Genomic DNA, 18,153 nt, shown 5'->3' with positions numbered 1-18,153 from the left:
ATTTGGCCGAGCGGTTCTAGGCGCTTCAGTCCGGAACCGCGCTGCTGCTACGGTCGGAGGTTCGAATCCTGCCTCGGGCATGGATGTGTGTGATGTCCTTAGATTAGTTAGGTTTAAGTAGTTGTAAGTCTAGGGGACTGATGACCTCAGATGTTCATAGTGCTTAGAGCCATTTGAACCATCAACACACAAATGTAAGCAAACCTTTTAACACATTTGTGTGAGTTTGTTGCTAATTTGTTAGACTGTTGTAGAGCCTTCGTTCTCCAATCCTGTTGCCTGGAGCATGGCTGTGTAATAGGAGGAGCGAGGAATTGTCCTAGCGGTGTACTGCACCAGAAACCGTTTCACCATCTCAGAACTCAGCCTGCCGTAACAGTGAAAACTCGGCCTCCACAGTAAAAGTGACAAGGGCTTAATAAATCTGGCGATGAGGATTTACAGAACAGGGTATGCAAGTAGATGCAGAAGTTTGACAGGGCTCATGTGACTCGTGCACACGGCTGGTAACTTTATCAATGTGATACACGCAACTTGAGAACAAAGACATTCGCCAGTGCTGTCACGATCGAGATGACCTAGTAGACAGTGTCGGAAGTTCCATGCGGCTTTTCGCGGATGATGCTGTAGTATACAGAGACGTTGCAGCATTAGAAAATTGTAGAGAAAAGCAGGAAGATCTGCAGCGGATAGGCACTTGGAGCAGGGAGTGGCAACTGACCCTTAACATAGACAAATGTAATGTATTGCGAATACATAGAAAGAAGGATCCTTTATTGTATGATTATAAGATAGCGGAACAAACACTGGTAGCAGTTACTTCTGTAAAATATCTGGGAGTATGCGTGCGGAACGATTTGAAGTGGAATGATCATATAAAATTAATTGTTGGTAAGGCGGGTACCAGGTTGAGATTCATTGCGAGAGTGCTTAGAAAATGTAGTCCGTCAACAAAGGAGGTGGCTTACAAAACACTCGTTCGACCTATACTTGAGTATTGCTCATCAGTGTGGGATCCATACCAGATCTGGTTGACGGAGGAGATAGAGAAAATCCAAAGAAGAGCGGCGCGTTCCGTCACAGGGTTATTTGGTAACCGTGATAGCGTTACGGAGATGTTTAGCAAACTCAAGTGGCAGACTCTGCAAGAGAGGCGCTCTGCATCGCGGTGTAGCTTGCTCCCCAGGTTTCGAGATGGTGCGTTTCTGGATGAGGTATCGAATATATTGCTTCCCCCTACTTATACCTCCCGAGGAGATCACGAATGTAAAATTAGAGAGATTAGAGTGCGCACGGAGGCTTTCAGACAGTCATTCTTCCCGCGAACCATACGCGACTGGAACAGGAAAGGGAGGTAATGACAGTGGCACGTAAAGTGCCCTCCGCCACACACCGTTGGGTGGCTTACGGAGTATAAATGTAGATGTAGATGTAGAGAGTCCGATTCGAAATCAGTAAGAGAGCAAACTAAAAAAGCCGGTATTGAAGCACGAAGCGTTGTATAAAACTGGCTTGGGGCTTTACAGATTCAAGGAAGGAGAGGTGGCTTACGAAACACTTGTTCGACAGATTCTTGAGTACTGTTTATTTGTCTAGGAGAGAGATGGAAAGACCATTCGAAGAGTGGCCCCTTTCCTTCACCGGAAGTTGCTCAAGAAACTCCTCTGGCTGGTGCTACAAGAGAATCTCTGTGCATCACGCAGAGGTTTACTGTCGAAAGTCAGGGAAAGTGCGTGCCAAACAGTACAGATGTTAAGTCCCATACAGCCATTTCAACCATTTGAATAAATGATTGCATGAAACACTCTACAAACTGCAAGAAGCGCCAGCGTTAGGGTCACTAATTACCGGAGGGCCGGTCACGAACGCACTGAGAAGGTCAAGCATAACTTCGAAGAACGCCAGTCCCTGTTTGGAGATACCTGTGAACCTAGAGGCCTCAAACCCTGAAAGAGATTCTCCAAACGACTACCCTGCAATGCAGGAGATGCCCAGCGGCGAGAAACTGATACGGAAGATGTGGAGGAGCCTGAATTGCGTCAGAATATGCTTAAGACTAGCGAGTGCGAACATGACAATGTGGGACCTTCTGGGTGAATACGACAGACGGCTCATGTGATGGAAGCGAATACACTACTGGCCATTAAAATTGCTACACCACGACGATCACGTGCTACAGACGTGACATTTAGCTGACAGGAAGAACATGCTGTGATGTGCAAATGATTAGCTTCTCAGAGCATTCACACAAGGTTGGCACCGGTGGCGACACCTACAAAGTGCTGACTTGAGGAAAGTTTCCAACCGATTTCTCATACACAAACAGCAGTTGACCGGCGTTGCCTCGTGAAACGTTGTTGTGATGCCTCGTGTAAGGAGGAGGAATGCGTACCATCAAGTTTCCGACTTTGATAAAGGTCGGATTGTAGCCTATCGCGATTGCGGTTTACCGTACCGCGACATTGCTGCTCGCGTTGGTCGAGATCCAATGACTGTTAGCAGAATATGGAATCGGTGGGTTCAGGAGGGTAATACGGAACGCCGTGCTAGATCCCAACGGCCTCGTCTCACTAGCAGTCGAGATGACAGGCATCTTATCCGCATGGCTGTAACGAATCGTGCAGCCGCTTCTCGATCCCTGACGTTTGCAAGACAACAACCATCTGGACGAACAGTTCGACGACGTTTGCAGCAGCGTGGACTATCAGCTCGGAGACCAAGGCTGCGGTTATCGTTGACGTTGCATGACAGACGGGAGCACCTGCGATGGTATATTCAACGACAAACCTGGGTGCACGAATTGCAAAACGTCATTTTTTTCGGACGAATCCAGGTTCTGTTTACAGCATCATGATGGTCGCATCCGTGTTTGGCGACATCGCGGTGAACCCACATTGGAAGCGTGTATTCGTCATCGCCATACTGGAGTATCACCCGGCGTGATGGTATGGGGTGGCATTGGTTACACATCTCTGTCACCTCTTGTTCGCATTGACGGCACTTTGAACAGTGGACGATACATGTCAGATGTGTTACGACCCGTGGCTCTACCCTTCATTCGATCCCTGTGAAACCCTACATTTCAGCAGGATAATGCACGACCGCATGTTGCAGGTCCTGTACGGGCCTTTCTGGATACAGAAAATGTTCGACTGCTGCCCTGGCCAGCACATTCTCCAGATCTCTCACCAATTGAAAACGCGTGGTCAACGGTGGCCGAGCAACTGGCTCGTCACAATACGCCAATCACTACTCTTGATGAACTGTGGTATCGTGTTGAAGCTGCATGGGCAGCTGTACCTGTACACGCCATCCAAGCTCTGTTTGACTCAATGCCCAGGCGTATCAAGGCCGTTATTACGGCCGGAGGTGGTTGTTCTGGGTACTGATTTCTCAGGGTCTATGCACCAAAATTGCGTGAAAACGTACTCACATGTCAGTTCTAGTATGATTATCCGTTTATCATCTGCATTTTGTTCTTGGTGTAGCAATTTTAGTGACCAGTAGTGTAATAGGATATGGTACAGCTCCTGGTCTGTCCTAGCTCTCCTTGTAACACACCCTCGACCAATTATGAGAGGGTAGCAAGGAGACATTAGACGTAGCCCAGTTATGCCCTGCGAAACTTTGACCTCCGGAAAAAAGAAGAAGTAAGGAAAGATATGATCTCGGGGACGGCTCCGCTTTTGGAGCGTTCGGTGGCAGCCGCACTTGAAGAGTATCGACGTTTGTGTCAATAGGGCGGAAGGGAGAACTGCTGAGCGAACAGCGAACTACCGCTGGAGCAGCCAAGTGTCTCAGGAGATTGGGGAAAGGGGCCAGTCGTTACAGCTTTCATGGAGGCTCGTCGCACTCACGCACACAGCTGTAGCCAGATGTAACTGACGTTAGAACACGTTGCGACATACCTGGTCAGAAACCAATTTGTAGTTCCTCCGTGGCACCGATCAAAGCGAAAAACTGGTTGTAAATATGGGTAGGTGTAGCACTATCTACACTCATGCTTATTAATTAATTAAGGATAATTGCAGAATGTGGTGCCACACAATGTGGACTACACAAAACTGGCGCTAATAGCATAAGCACATAGGGAACACACACGACATAGATCTGTAAGTCCACGGTATTGCTGATAAGTTGAGAAAACCGTCCCGAAACACATGTGCTACAAAACGCCACTGTTTCCTGCGCAACATCAATATGGGATATGATCACCATGCACACGTACACAGGCTGCACAACGGGTTGTCATACTCCAGATCAGGTGGTCGAGCAGCTGCTGGGGTATAGCCTCCCATTCTTGCACCAGGGCCTGTCGGAGCTCCTGAAGTGTCCTAGGGATTGTGCTGTGATACATCGACCGAGAGCATCCCAGACGTGCTGGATGGGGTTTAGGTCTGGAGAACAGGCAGGCCACTACATCCGCCTGGTATCTTCTGTTTCAAGGCACTCCTGCACGATGGCAGTTCGGTAGGGCTATGCATTATCATCCATCGGGAAGAAGGTGGGACCCATTGAAGCCCTGAAAAGGCGGACATACTGGTGCAAAATGACATACCGATACACCTGACCTGTTACAGTTCCTCTGTCAAACACATGCAGGGCTGTACGTACACCAATCATCATTTCACCCCACATCATCAAACCACGACCTCCATACAGGTCCCTTTCAAGGATGTTACGGGGTTGGTATCTGGTTACTGGTTCACGCCAGATGAAAAACCGGCGAGAATCACTGTTCAGACTATACCTGGACTCGTCCGTGAACATAACCTTGGACCAATGTTCCAATGACCATGTACTGTGTTCTTGACACCAGGCTTTACGGGCTCTCCTGTGACCAGGGGTAAGTAGAATGCACCTTGCAGGTCTCCGGGCGAATAAACCGTGTCTGTTCAGTCGTCTGTAGACTGTGTGTGTGGAGACAGCTGTTCCAGTGGCTGCGGTAAGCTCCCGAGCAAGGCTACCTGCAGTACTCCGTGGCTGTCTGCGGGCACTGATGGTGGGATATCAGTCTCCTGGTCGTTTTGTACGCTGTAGACGTCCCGTACTGTAGCGCCTGGACACGTTCCCTGTCTGCTGGAATCGTAGCCATAATCTTGAGATCATACTTTGTGGCACCACACGCAGGGACTGGGCTACAACCTGCTGTGTTTGACCAGCCCATAGTCGCTCTAGTAGTCTACCCCTCATAATGTCATCAATATGTGTTCTTTGAGCCATTTTCAACACACAGTCATAATTAGCACGTCTGAAAACGTCTGGACTCTTACTCGCTGCACCGTAGTCTGACATGAACCAACACACCTCTGCAGCGCCACCATGCGACGACCGCAGGTCAAATGCACCGCATGGTCATACCCTGAGGTGATTTAAACCAGCAAACCGCCCACCAGAGCGTTTTTTCACCATGTATCAGCATTATCCTTAGTTTATGAGCATGAGTGATCATCCAATCACGTGGTCGACACACATTCGGTTTACTTCCATAAAAACCAGCCCCCCCCCCCCCCTCTCCTGGATGGATTAGTTAAAACCAGTCAGTGTCTTAATTACGTAGTTAAGTCTCATTTTCAGATGTACACATACTGTACCTTCTAATTGTACAATTTCAGCCACTATGCAGCACAACCTAACCAACCAACAAGTCTCCTCGCATGCAAAATACGTGTGACAGTTTTGTATTAAAGTTAATCAGCAATCATTGTTAACTGTCCTGCTTCACCCTCCGTCTTTTTATTCGCAGCAACATATCATTACTCCATTACATTATTACAGTTCTGACTGACACCGGTCCCACTCTCAAAATCTCGAGACAGACTGACTGTAAAATGGCTCCAGGCCAAGTGCTTATATAGCTTCGCAAAAATGGCTACGAAAGTTTCACGCTACTAAATATGTAATTTAGATCACTTGCAATTATAATTGTACATCTAAACTTAATTGAATAATGCAGAAAAATTGATTTTGGTCTGATCTCTGTTACAATAAGAGTTACAGATTAAAGAAACCTTCTTGATAACGAAACCCCAAAAAAAAGGTAAATAAAGGATACCACAGATACAAGTGTTAAATACCCCAAACTAATTAAGTGCTGATGTTTGTACCATGTTTTTGAAACTAGCTACAAGAATATTTTAAGGATTTCTGTGGGTTATTTCTCTAACTTCATCAGTAATATAGTAGTTACATCTATTTACATGTCAACAACGTGACTGAAATAGGGACTAACTACTGTTAGTTAATTGAACTGAGCTCTAGCAGCCGGCCGTTGTGGCCAAGCGGCTCTAGGCGCAACAGTCCGGAACTGCGCTGGTGCTACGGTCGCAGGTTCGAATCCAGCCTCGGGCATGGATGTGTGTGATGTCCTTAGGTTAATTAGGTTTAAGTAGTTCTAAGTTCTAGGGGACTGATGACCTGAGATGTTAAGTCCCATAGCGCTGAGAGCCATTTGAACCATTTGAGCTTTAGCAAAATTAGTTACTTGTAACGCTTTAATCTAACTACAAATTATTTAGACTAATGTAATTTAGCAAACTTGGGGATGGCCTTATACTCGGCATTACTTCAAAATGACTCTACGCAGTATGGGATATAACATCTGAGGTCATCAGTCCTCTAGACTTAGAACTACTTAAACGTAACTAACCTAAAAGCATCACACACGTCCAAGTCCGAGGCAGGATTCGAACCTGCGACCGTAGCAGTCGCGTGGTTCCGGACTGAAGCGCCTAGAACCGCTCGGCCACAGCGGCTGGCTAGGAATTACGGAGCGACAGCTTTACGTTATGGCACATCTCTCACTGAGATAATTAAGAAATTATATATCACTCAATGAAGCTCCAATGAAACTGGTATATGGTATAAACATGCGTGTTCATTTACGGAGATGTAAGCAGGCAACAAGTGTCTCGCGCATTTGTTAGATCGGTTACTGCTGCTACAATGACAGGTTATCAAGATTTAAGTGAGTTTGAAGGGGGTGTTATAGCTGGCGCACGAGCGATGGGACACAGCATCAGCGAGATAGCGATGAAGTGGGGATTTTCCGGACGACCATTTCAAGAATGTACCGTGAATATCAGGAATCCGGTATAACATCAAATCTCCGACATCGCTGCGGCCGGAAAAAGGTCCTACAAGAAGAGGACGAGCGACGACAGAAGAGAATTGTTCAGGGTGACCGAAGTGCAATCTCTCCCCAAATTGCTGCAGATTTCAATACTGAGCCATCAACAAGTGTCAGCGTGCGAACCATTCAACGCAACATCATCGATATGGGCTTTCGGAGCCCAAGGCCCACTCGTGTACCCTTAATGACTCCACGACACAAAGATTCACGCCTCGCCTGGGCCCGTCAACACCAATATTGGACTGTTGACGACTGGAAACATGTTGCCTGGTCGGACGAGTCTCGTTTCAAATCATATTGAGCGGGTGGATGCGTACGGCTATGGAGACAACCTCACGAATCCATAGACCTTGCATGTCGGGAGGGGACTGTTGAAGCTGGTGGAGGCTTTTGAATGGTGTGCGGCGTGTACAGTTGGATTGGTATGGGACCTCTGATACGTCTAGTTACGAATCTGACAGGTGACACGTACGTAAGCATCCCTGTCTGATCACCTCCATCCATTCATGTCCATTGTGCATTCCGCCGAACTTCGGAAATTCCAGCAGGACAATGTGACACCCCACACGTCCAGAATTGCTACAGAGTGGATCCAGAAACACTCTTCTGAGTTTAAAAATTTCGACCCAGAATTGCTACAGAGTGGATCCAGAAACACTCTTCTGAGTTTAAAAATTTCGACTGGCCACCAAACTCCCCAGACATGAACATTATTGATCATATCTGGGATGTCTTGCAATGTGCTGTTCAGAAGAGATCTCCACCCGTGGTACTCTCTAAGGATTTATGGTCAGCCTTGCAGGATTCATGGTGTCATTTCCCTCCAGCACTATTTCAGACATTAATCGAGTCCATGACACGTCGTTCTGGGGCACTTCTGAGTACTCGCGTAGGTCCTACACGATATTTGTCACATTTACCAGTTTCTTTGGCTCTTCAGTGCTTATATCATTTAAGGAGGCACATAACAAAACAAAATGGAGATGGGTCCCGGTTTGCTTTGCTACAATGTTTTATGCTCTTGTATTACGACATTTCTGGAGACCAGAAACCACGTGCTTAAGAATCAAAATGGACTCCGCAAACAACGGGGCTGTGAAGCCTACCTCCCTCCGTCGTCCACGAGACACGGGAGACAATAGACGCGGATTTCCTAGACTTCTAGAAGGTGTTCAAAACAGTCCTGCGCTGCCGCCTACCGGGCAGAATACTTGCATACGAAATATTAGAGCAGCGTATTGGTTTTCCTTTGTGGGACACGTACCTCAGTCCTTGCAGTCTAGCTCTCCGGACAACGTTCGGTTTGTATTTTTCTTCATGTCTCACTCCACGGTTACGATTAGGATTAGGTTCATCGTCTGAACTGTCAGACATGGTTTAAGAACTGCACACTACTTAATAATCACTAAACACGCCAACATTTCCACTACGAACACACATTCGATCACTCCGTGTTTATTACCATAACAACAACAGACTTGGTGAAAACAAAAGAAGGGTCACGAAATACGTAATCCTAACAGGGCCACCAACCGTCATGAGTGGAGCACTGAATTTACCGCAGAAAGAACCTAAGACACGGTGCTTGGATTCTTTCTGAAATACATTATTTACACAGCTGCCTAATAGCAGTCTTTATATGGAACATGAGCTCTTTCTGCAATAAACAATGTATTTGTCTCGAAATACACTACTGGCCATTAAAATTGGTACACCAAGAAGATATGCAGATGATAAATGGGTATTCATTGCACAAATATATTATACTAGAACTGACATGTGATTACATTTTCACGCAATTTGGGTGCATAGATCCTGAGAAATCAGTACCCGGGACAACCACCTCTGGCCGTAATAACGGCCTTGATCGCCCTGAGATGGATGGCGTGTACAGGCACAGCTGCCCATGCAGCTTCAACACGATACCACAGTTTATCAAGAGTAGTGACTGGCGTATTGTGACGAGCCAGTTGTTCGGCCACCATTGACCAGACGTTTTCAATTGGTGAGAGATCTGGAGAATATGCTGCCCAGGGCAGCAGTCGAACATTTTCTGTTTACAGGAAGGCCCGTACAGGACCTGCAACATGCGGTCGTGCATTATCCAGCTGAAATGTAGGGTTTTGCAGGGATCGAATGAATGGTAGAGCCACGGGTCGTAACACATCTGAAATGTAACGTCCACTGTTGAAAGTGCCGTCAACGCGAACAAGAGGTGACCGAGACGTGTAACCAATGGCACCCCATACCATCACGCCGGGTGATACGCCAGTATGGCGATGACGAACACACGATTCGAATGTGCGTTCACCGTGATGTCGGCAAACATGGACGCGACCATCATGATGCTGTAAACAGATCCTGGATTCATCTGAAAAAATGACGTTTTGCCATTCGTACACCCAGGTTCGTCATTGAGTACACTATCGCAGGCGCTCCTGTCTGTGATGCAGCGTCAAGGGTAACCGCAGCCACGGTCTCCGAGGTGATAGTTCATGCTGCTGAAAACGTCGTCGAACTGTTGGTGCAGATGGCTGTTGTCTTGCAAACGTCCCCATCTGTTGACTCAGGGATCGAGACGTGGCTGCACGATCCGTTACAGTCATGCGGATAAGATGCCTGTCATCCCGACTGCTAGTGATACGAGGCCGTTGGGATCCAGCACGGCGTTCCGCATTACCCCACTGAACCCACCGATTCCATATTCTGCTAACAGTCATTGGATCTCGACCAACGCGAGCAGCAATGTGGCGATACGAGAAACCGCAATCGCGATAGGCTACAATCCGACCTTTATCAAAGTCGGAAACGTGATGGTACGAATTTCTCCTCCTTACACGAGGCATCACAACAACGTTTCACCAGGAAACGCACGTCAACTGCTGTTTGTGTATGGGAAATCGGCTGGAAACTTTCCTCATGTCAGCACGTTGTAGGTGTCACCACCGGCGCCAACCTTGCGTGAATACTCTGAGAAGCTAATCATTTGCATATCACAGAATCTTCTTCCTGTTGGTTAAATTTCGCGTCTGTAGCACGTCACCTTCGTGGTGTAGCAATTTTAACAGCCAGTAGTGTAGTAAAATCCCATCAAAATCTCCATTTTGTTAGAAGTGTCACTTAGGTGGTTGAAGAGTCAACCAACAAATTGCTTCCCCCCCTACCTAAAAGACCAGGAAGGTAAAGTCAGAGAGACTGTAGCTCACACTGCGGCTTACCAAAAAATTTTCTTCCCGCAAACCATACGCGACGAATAGGAAAGGAGCGAAGTGACTGGTACAAAAAGTTCCCTCCACCAGATACAAAGTGGCGTGTGGAGAATAGCTGTAGATGTACAGGAGGCGGTAGGTCGAGGTGTCATCTAGCTTTCTTGATTGTTGTCCGCTAGGATACGAATAGCTGACCGCAACGTATCATGATACGGCTAATGCCTTCTCAGCGTCCATGCGAGGCACTTTTTATGCTGTTCTCGTGAAATGGACGTACATGGAAGGAATAACTACAGCAGCACTAACTTTAACAGTTCTCTGCTTGTTCCACACACTTAGGAAACGAGGGCTGTTTTTCTGTTATCAGGTTGGTTTTATTCAGATTCCAATGTACAATATTATTCCCCACCCTTTTGGCTACAAAGCCATATTTTTCAATATAATCTCCGTCAAACATGATGGCCTTACTGCCAGGGCCTGTATGCCTGCATGGTACCACCCTACGTGTTAACGTCGAAGCCAATGCATTGCTGTATCAGTAACATCGTCCAACTACTCCTTCCCGTGGAATGCGTCCTTCGTTGGGTCAAACAGATGGACGTCTTCTCTTAGGCGGCGAGGAACCGCAACTGGTGGACGAGTGTGTAACAGTATTGCCAACACAGACATAGAGTGGAGCAGCGACGTGCTTGATTGTGATCCGTAGATCACCTCGAATGAGAGGGTCCGCACGTTCCAACACTGGAAGGGCCGGCAGGCGCGATATCGCACAGATTTGCGCGACCTTGTTGCAATGAAGGCAGACGCCTCGTCCAACGACGTAACTCCGTTTTGTTCATTGCCAGGTCTTCGTAGACATTCTGTAATCGCCCATGAATATCTGTGATGCTCTGATTTTCCGCCAAAAGAAACCCAATGACAGTTCTCTATCTGGAACACACCTCCGTTGCAGAGGCCATTTTGAAGGCTACGTATAGCACCATCACCGATCGGAACTTCATGAAACTATACGGGCTGAAGCGAGAATATTCCACGATGTCCCTCAACAAATTCCGCTTCTTTTCAACCGAAACTGGCCCAAAAAAAATAGTTGTTTTAGTTATTGTACTCCCCTCATGTATTGGCTCACGTCACATGTCATCAGTTAGAATGACACGTGGCACAATGAACAACTGACACCGCAGCCCTATCTGAGGAAGCAGTAAGGTGATGGTGGTAACAGAATTGTCTGCAAATGACGTGGAAATCTTTAGCGTCTATACTGAAGTCTTGGGAGACGGATGTGGTTAAAATGAGTTGTTGTTGTCTTCAGTCCTGAGACTGGTTATATGCATCTCTCCATGCTGCTCTATCCAGTGCAAACTTCTTCATCTCCCAGTACCTACTGCAACCTACATCCTTCTGAATCTGCTTGGTGTATTCATCTCTTGGTCTCCCTCTACGATTTTTATCCTCCACGCTGCCCACCAGTACTAAATTGGTGATTCCTCGATGCCTCAGAACATGTCCTACCAACCGATCCCTTCTTCTAGTCAAGTTGTGCCACAAATTTCTCTTCTCCCCAATTCTATTCAATACCTCCTCATTAGTTATGTGATCTACCCACCTTATCTTCAGCATTCTTCTGTAGCACCACATTTCGAAAGCTTCCATTCTCTTCTTGTCCAAACTATTTATCGTCTATGTTTCACTTACATACATGGCTACACTCCATAAAAATACTTTCAGAATCAACTTCCTGACACTTAAATCTACACTCGATGTTAACAAATTCCTCTTCTTCACAAACTCTTTCCTTGGCATTGCCAGTCTACATTCTGTATCGTCTCTATTTCGGCCATCATCAGTTATTTTGTTCCCAAAATAGCAAACTCATTTACTGCTTTGAGCGTCTCATTTCTTAATCCAGTTCCCTCAGCATCACCCGACTTAATTCGCCTACATTCCATTACCCTAGTTTGCTTTTGTTGATGTTAGTCTTATACCCTCCTTTCAAGAAACTGTCCATTCCGTTCAGCTACTCTTCCAAGTCCTTTGTTGTCTCTGACAGAATTACAATGTCATCGGCGAACCTCAAATTTTTAATACCTACTCCGAATTTTTCTTTTGTTTCCTTTACTGCTTTCTCAGTATACAGATTGAATGGCATCGGGGATAGGCTAAAACCCTGTCTCTCTCACTTCCCAACCACTGTTTCCCTTTCATGTCCCTCGACTCTTGTAACTGCCATCTGGTTTCTGTACAAATTGTAAATAGCCTTTCGCTCCCTGTATTTTACCCCTGCCACCTTTAGAATTTGAAAGAGAGTATTCCAGTCAACATTGTCAAAAGCTTTCTCTAAGTCTACAAATGCTAGAAACGTAGGTTTCCCTTGAGTGTGTGTGTGTCAAAAAATAATAGAATAACAAAAAATATTTTTTAAAACTTCTCTTGGATAAAAAGAAACAAAACCAATAGTCAGTCGTCATAAGCTGGATACTAGTTCGATAATCTGAATATGAAAACAAGAGAACTCGTGACAATTCCTCGTGGACTCCACCCACGAAGTGAAGTCGACAAGCTGTAGTTGCCCACAAACCCTGGCGGTATTCGACCCACGCAAGTGAAACTCGCTGTGGAAGAAGATAAGCACTCACCGGTACACTACGTGAAACGTAGCAAAGAAGCAGCCGAAGCCAACAACAGACAGCTTCTGAAGGCGCGGCATATCAAGAAGCAATACCGAAAAAGCCGTACACAAGTGCCGGACTGGCAGTATGCTCAGTAAAGCCCTGCATGGACAGTTTTTGGAGAAGATTGGAAGCAACACAAAAAAGTTGCACCATGAAGAAGTTACGCGAATTGGCCCTACAGGTGAGGACGGAAAATGCGAAATCGTTAATTATACCAGCCGATGGAGCAATGTGTGATGCTGCAGTACAATTTCAACGCGCAGGTGGCAAGGCTAGGGAATTGGAGACATGTCAATAACAGGGCATAGAATCCGTATACTCTGACAGTATCTATGCCTCTCAAATGTGTCGAGTGGTTCTAGGCGCTTCAGTCTGGAACCACGCGACCGCTACGACTGCAGGTTCGAATCCTGCCTCGGGCCTGGATGTGTGTGATGTCCTTAGGTTAGTTAGGTTTAAGTAGTTCTAAGTTCTAGGGGACTGATGACTTCAGATGTTCAGTCCCATAGTGCTCAGATCCATTTGAAGCATTTTTATGCCCCGCAAACAGGTTGTGAACAATACATGAAGACGTGAGGATGTGTAGTCGGGTTCATAGAAGCTGATTGGAGTAATCGGCGAATCGCCAGACATTTGAATAGAAGCGATGTCACTATCCGACGATGATGGTATGAATGGATGAACCACTACCGAACACAGTGTCAGAAAGGAAGCGGTCGACCTAGAGGGACGACATAACGTGAGGATCGAGCAATCGTCAGAGAGGCACTCCAAGGCCCAGATTCATCATCATCATCATCATCATCATCACCACCATCATCATCACCACCATCACCATCACCACCACCACCACCACCACCACCACCACCATCGATCCGATGTGCAACTGGTGCTTCAGTGACCACAAAGAACATTAATAGGTGGCTCACACAATGGGGACTGATGTCATGGCGATGCTTGCGCCGACTGCCATTGGCTTCTGCACACCAACAAGCCCTATGGCAGTGATGCCTGCCACATTCTGGAGTCTCACTGACTGGGCAAGAACTGTCTTCAGCAATGAGTCCCGCTTCTAAGTGGCCCTGATGGCAAGCGAACAAGTATTGCAGATGGCCCAGACAGCGGTGAGGTACCAATCTGAGTGTCGTCCATCGTACGGCCGACAACTAGGGGTGATGGTCTGGGGTGTCATTTCATTTCATAGAAAGACCTCTGTGTTTGTGATCCGCGGCAGCCTTACAGTACAGTGGCAAGCTATCCTGGCTCTACATTCCAGCAAGATAATGGCTGCCCACACACGGCGAAAGTATCTACTGCTTGTTCTCGCGCTTGCTTGCGACGTCACCCAGTCTCTCCCCAATTGAGAACGTTTGGGCCATCACAGTCTGGGCCCACAAACCAGCTCGGGATTTTGACGATCTAAGATGCACGGTAACCTGCGATAGGGCTGCGACGTCAGTTGTTAACTGTGCCACGTGTCATTCTAACTGACGAAGTGTGACGTGTGCCCAATACACGAAGACAGTGCTTACTGCCAACTATGCGTTTTCGTGAACTTCGCTGTCTATCTGTATTTGGTTTCCAGCCCTTGTTGCGGTTACGTCGTGGTTCTTCTTCCTTATACATGTGGCAGCAGCATTGTGTATCGATATTTGCACCGTGTACCATCTTTAGTTTTGTGCATCCAGTTTCCGGCTAGGGGGTCTGTGGTGGGTCGGTCGACTGCTGCGGCAGGGAAGTTATCTCCGCGCGGTGCAGTCGGCTGGGTCCGCTGGCGGTCCCTGCGCAGTGTCGGAGCGTGTGTGGAGCTGTCTGATCGCTACGAGCTTCGTGCCTCACCGACCAAGGATGCCAAAGTTGAGTAGTGGTTTCAACTACCCAAGCCACGTCCATTCATGCTGTGTGGTTCGTTTCGGTGGTCCGCTGTTGGGGAGGTTTTCCTGTAAGCAATACCGAGTGTTTCTGTTGCTGAAATTTAGTCGCCATGCGGTGTAATTAACTATATTGGTTGACTACAATTCGTGTGCCCCAGCAGGATTTTCTACCTTGTGGCCGTTAGTGTTTTGGTTACCTGCCCTGGCCACTGACGTAAATTCAGGCATTGTTCCTTTTGGATGAAGTTAACTAAATTACCGTATTTCAAATTAAATTGTACCAGCGGAATTTTCTGCCTTATGGCTGTTAGTAAAATGCGTTTTAGACAGGTACGTGCCGAGTAAAACTGTGAGGGACGGAAAAACCTACTGTGGTTCAACAACAAAGTTAGGAAACTACTTCGAAAGGAAAGAGAGCTTCACTCCAATTGTAAACGCAGCCAAAACCCCTCAGACAAACAGAAGCTAAACGATGTCAAAGTTAGCATAAGAAGGGCTATGCGTGAAGCGTTCAGTGAATTCGAAAGTAAAATTCTAATTACCGACTTGACAGAAAATCCTAGGAAGTTCTGGTCTTACGTTAAATCAGTAAGTGGCTCGAAACAGCATATCCAGACACTCCGGGATGACGATGGCATTGAAACAGAGGATGACACGCGTAAAGCTGAAATACTAAACAGCTTTTTCCAAAGCTGTTTCACAGAGGAAGACCGCACTGCAGTTCCTTCTCTAAATCCTCGCACAAACGAAAAAATGGCTGACATCGAAATAAGTGTCCAAGGAATAGAAAAGCAACTGGAATCACTCAACAGAGGAACGTCCACTGGACCTGACGGGATACCAATTCGATTCTAGACAGAGTACGCGAAAGAACTTGCCCCCCTTCTAACAGCCGTGTACCACAAGTCTCTAGAAGAACGGAAGGTTCCAAATGATTGGAAAAGAGCACGGGTAGTGCCAGTCTTCAAGAAGGGTCGTCGAGCAGATGCGCAAAACTATAGATCTATATCTCTGACGTCGATCTGTTGTAGAATTTTAGAACATGTTTTTTGCTCGCGTATCATGTCGTTTTTGGAAACCCAGAATCTACTATGTAGGAATCAACATGGATTCCGGAAACAGCGATCGTGAGAGACCCAACTCGCTTTATTTGTTCATGACACCCAGAAAATATTAGATACAGGCTCCCAGATAGATGCCATTTTCCTTGACTTCCGGAAGGCGTTCGATACAGTTCCGCACTGTCGCCTGATGAACAAAGTAAGAGCCTACGGAATATCAGACCAGCTGTGTGGCTGGATTGAAGAGTTTTTAGCAAACAGAACACAGCATGTTGTTATCAATGGAGAGACGTCTACAGACGTTAAAGTAACCTCTGGCGTGCCACAGGGGAGTGTTATGGGACCATTAATTTTCACAATATATATAAATGACCTAGTAGATGGTGTCGGAAGTTCCATGCGGCTTTTCGCGGATGATGCTGTAGTATACAGAGAAGTTGCAGCATTAGAAAATTGTAGCGAAATGCAGGAAGATCTGCAGCGGATAGGCACTTGGTGCAGGGAGTGGCAACTGACCCTTAACATAGACAAACGTTGTTGTGGCGTAACAAGCTTGCTACGCCACACTGCGAAGGGAGCCGAAAGAAAGACACGCGTACACACACGCCGACTGGCGTCAATTCTGGAACAGGATACGTTATGACTGCTATAAAGAAAATACGCAGCTTTGGAATATACTTAACTTTATTCTTTGTTGGTTTACAACGTTCTTCTGGAGACATTTATACGATAACTCTCAAAGTAGGTAAGGCTAATGGCGCCTTGCTAGGTCGTAGCCATGGACTCAGCAGAAGGCTATTCTAACTGTCTCTCGGCAAATGAGAGGAAGGCTTCGTCCGTATTGTCGCTAGCAATGTCGTCCGTACAACTGGGGCGAGTGCTAGTCCGTATCTCGAGACCTGCCTTGTGGTGGCGCTCTGTCTGCGATCACACAGTGGCGACACGCGGGTCCGACATGTACTAAATGGACCGCTGCCGATTTAAGCTACCACCTAGCAAGTGTGGTGTCTGGCGGTGACACCACAAATGTAATGTATTGTGAATACATAGAAAGAAGGATCCTTTATTGTATGATTATATGATAGCGGAACAAACACTGGTAGCAGTTACTTCTGTAAAATATCTGGGAGTGTGCGTGCGGAACGATTTGAAGTGGAATGATCATATAAAATTAATTGTTGGTAAGGCGGGTACCAGGTTGAGATTCATTGGGAGAGTCCTTAGAAAATGTAGTCCATCAACAAAGGAGGTGGCTTACAAAACACTCGTTCGACCTATATATGAGTATTGCTGATCAGTGTGGGATCCGTACCAGATCTGGTTGACGGAGGAGATAGAGAAGATCCAAAGAAGAGCGGCGCGTTCCGTCACAGGGTTATTTGGTAACCGTGATAGCGTTACGGAGATGTTTAGCAAACTCAAGTGGCAGACTCTGCAAGAGAGGCGCTTTGCATCGCGGTGTAGCTTGCTCGCCAGGTTTCGAGATGGTGCGTTTCTGGATGCGGTATCAAATATATTGCTTCTCCCTACTTACATCTCCCGAGGAGGTCACGAATGTAACATTAGTGAGAGATTCGAGCGCGCACGGAGGCTTTCAGACAGTCGTTCTTCCCGCGAACCATACGTGACTGGAACAGAAAAGGGAGGTAATGACAGTGGCACGTAAAGTGCCCTCCACCACACACCGTTGGGTGGCTTGCGGAGTATAAATGTAGATGTAGATGTAGATGTAGATTCCGGTTACCTGCCCTGGCCACTAACGTAATTTCAGGCAGCATTCTTTCCTCACCTGTTGTCGCTGTCCAACATGGTGTGTAGTTTTGACAGCTAATACATATTTCTTTGTGAATAATCACGTTGGTAACTTTTTTGTTTGAGTTCTCTTGTACCGATTGGTGCCAAGCAAGTCGTTTTGTCGGTCGGTCCGTGGCTGTCCCCTGGTTAGGTTCCGATGGATCAAGTGTAGTTGGGCTGACCACCCGTCTCACCTAAGTGAACGAGGGCAGACCGACCTCCCTGGAGGCTTCTGAGTGCCGTTTTCCTTATTGTCCTACTCACCAGCGTTTAATTGTCTGTTTACAATCTATCATAGCCAGTGGCCTTCAGCCACTTAAATCCTTATTCTAAAATAAAAAGCAACATTGCGGCCTTCTGCCTTTGAAAATTTTATTATGGGCCTTGAGCCATTTCTATTGCAGGCTCCCA

The 18,153-nt window shown here is 46.8% G+C and overlaps 1 protein-coding gene across 1 annotated transcript in view; it reads right to left on the bottom strand.

The window, feature by feature from the left end:
* Positions 1-18,153, bottom strand: part of LOC124552712 (acetylcholine receptor subunit alpha-like) — a 699,835-nt gene that overhangs the window by 372,230 nt on the left and 309,452 nt on the right. The window lies entirely within an intron of this gene.

This window comes from Schistocerca americana, chromosome 10 (assembly GCF_021461395.2).
Source record: "Schistocerca americana isolate TAMUIC-IGC-003095 chromosome 10, iqSchAmer2.1, whole genome shotgun sequence".
Taxonomy (NCBI): Eukaryota; Metazoa; Arthropoda; class Insecta; order Orthoptera; family Acrididae; genus Schistocerca; species Schistocerca americana.
This window is presented reverse-complemented; position numbering and strand designations above follow the sequence as displayed.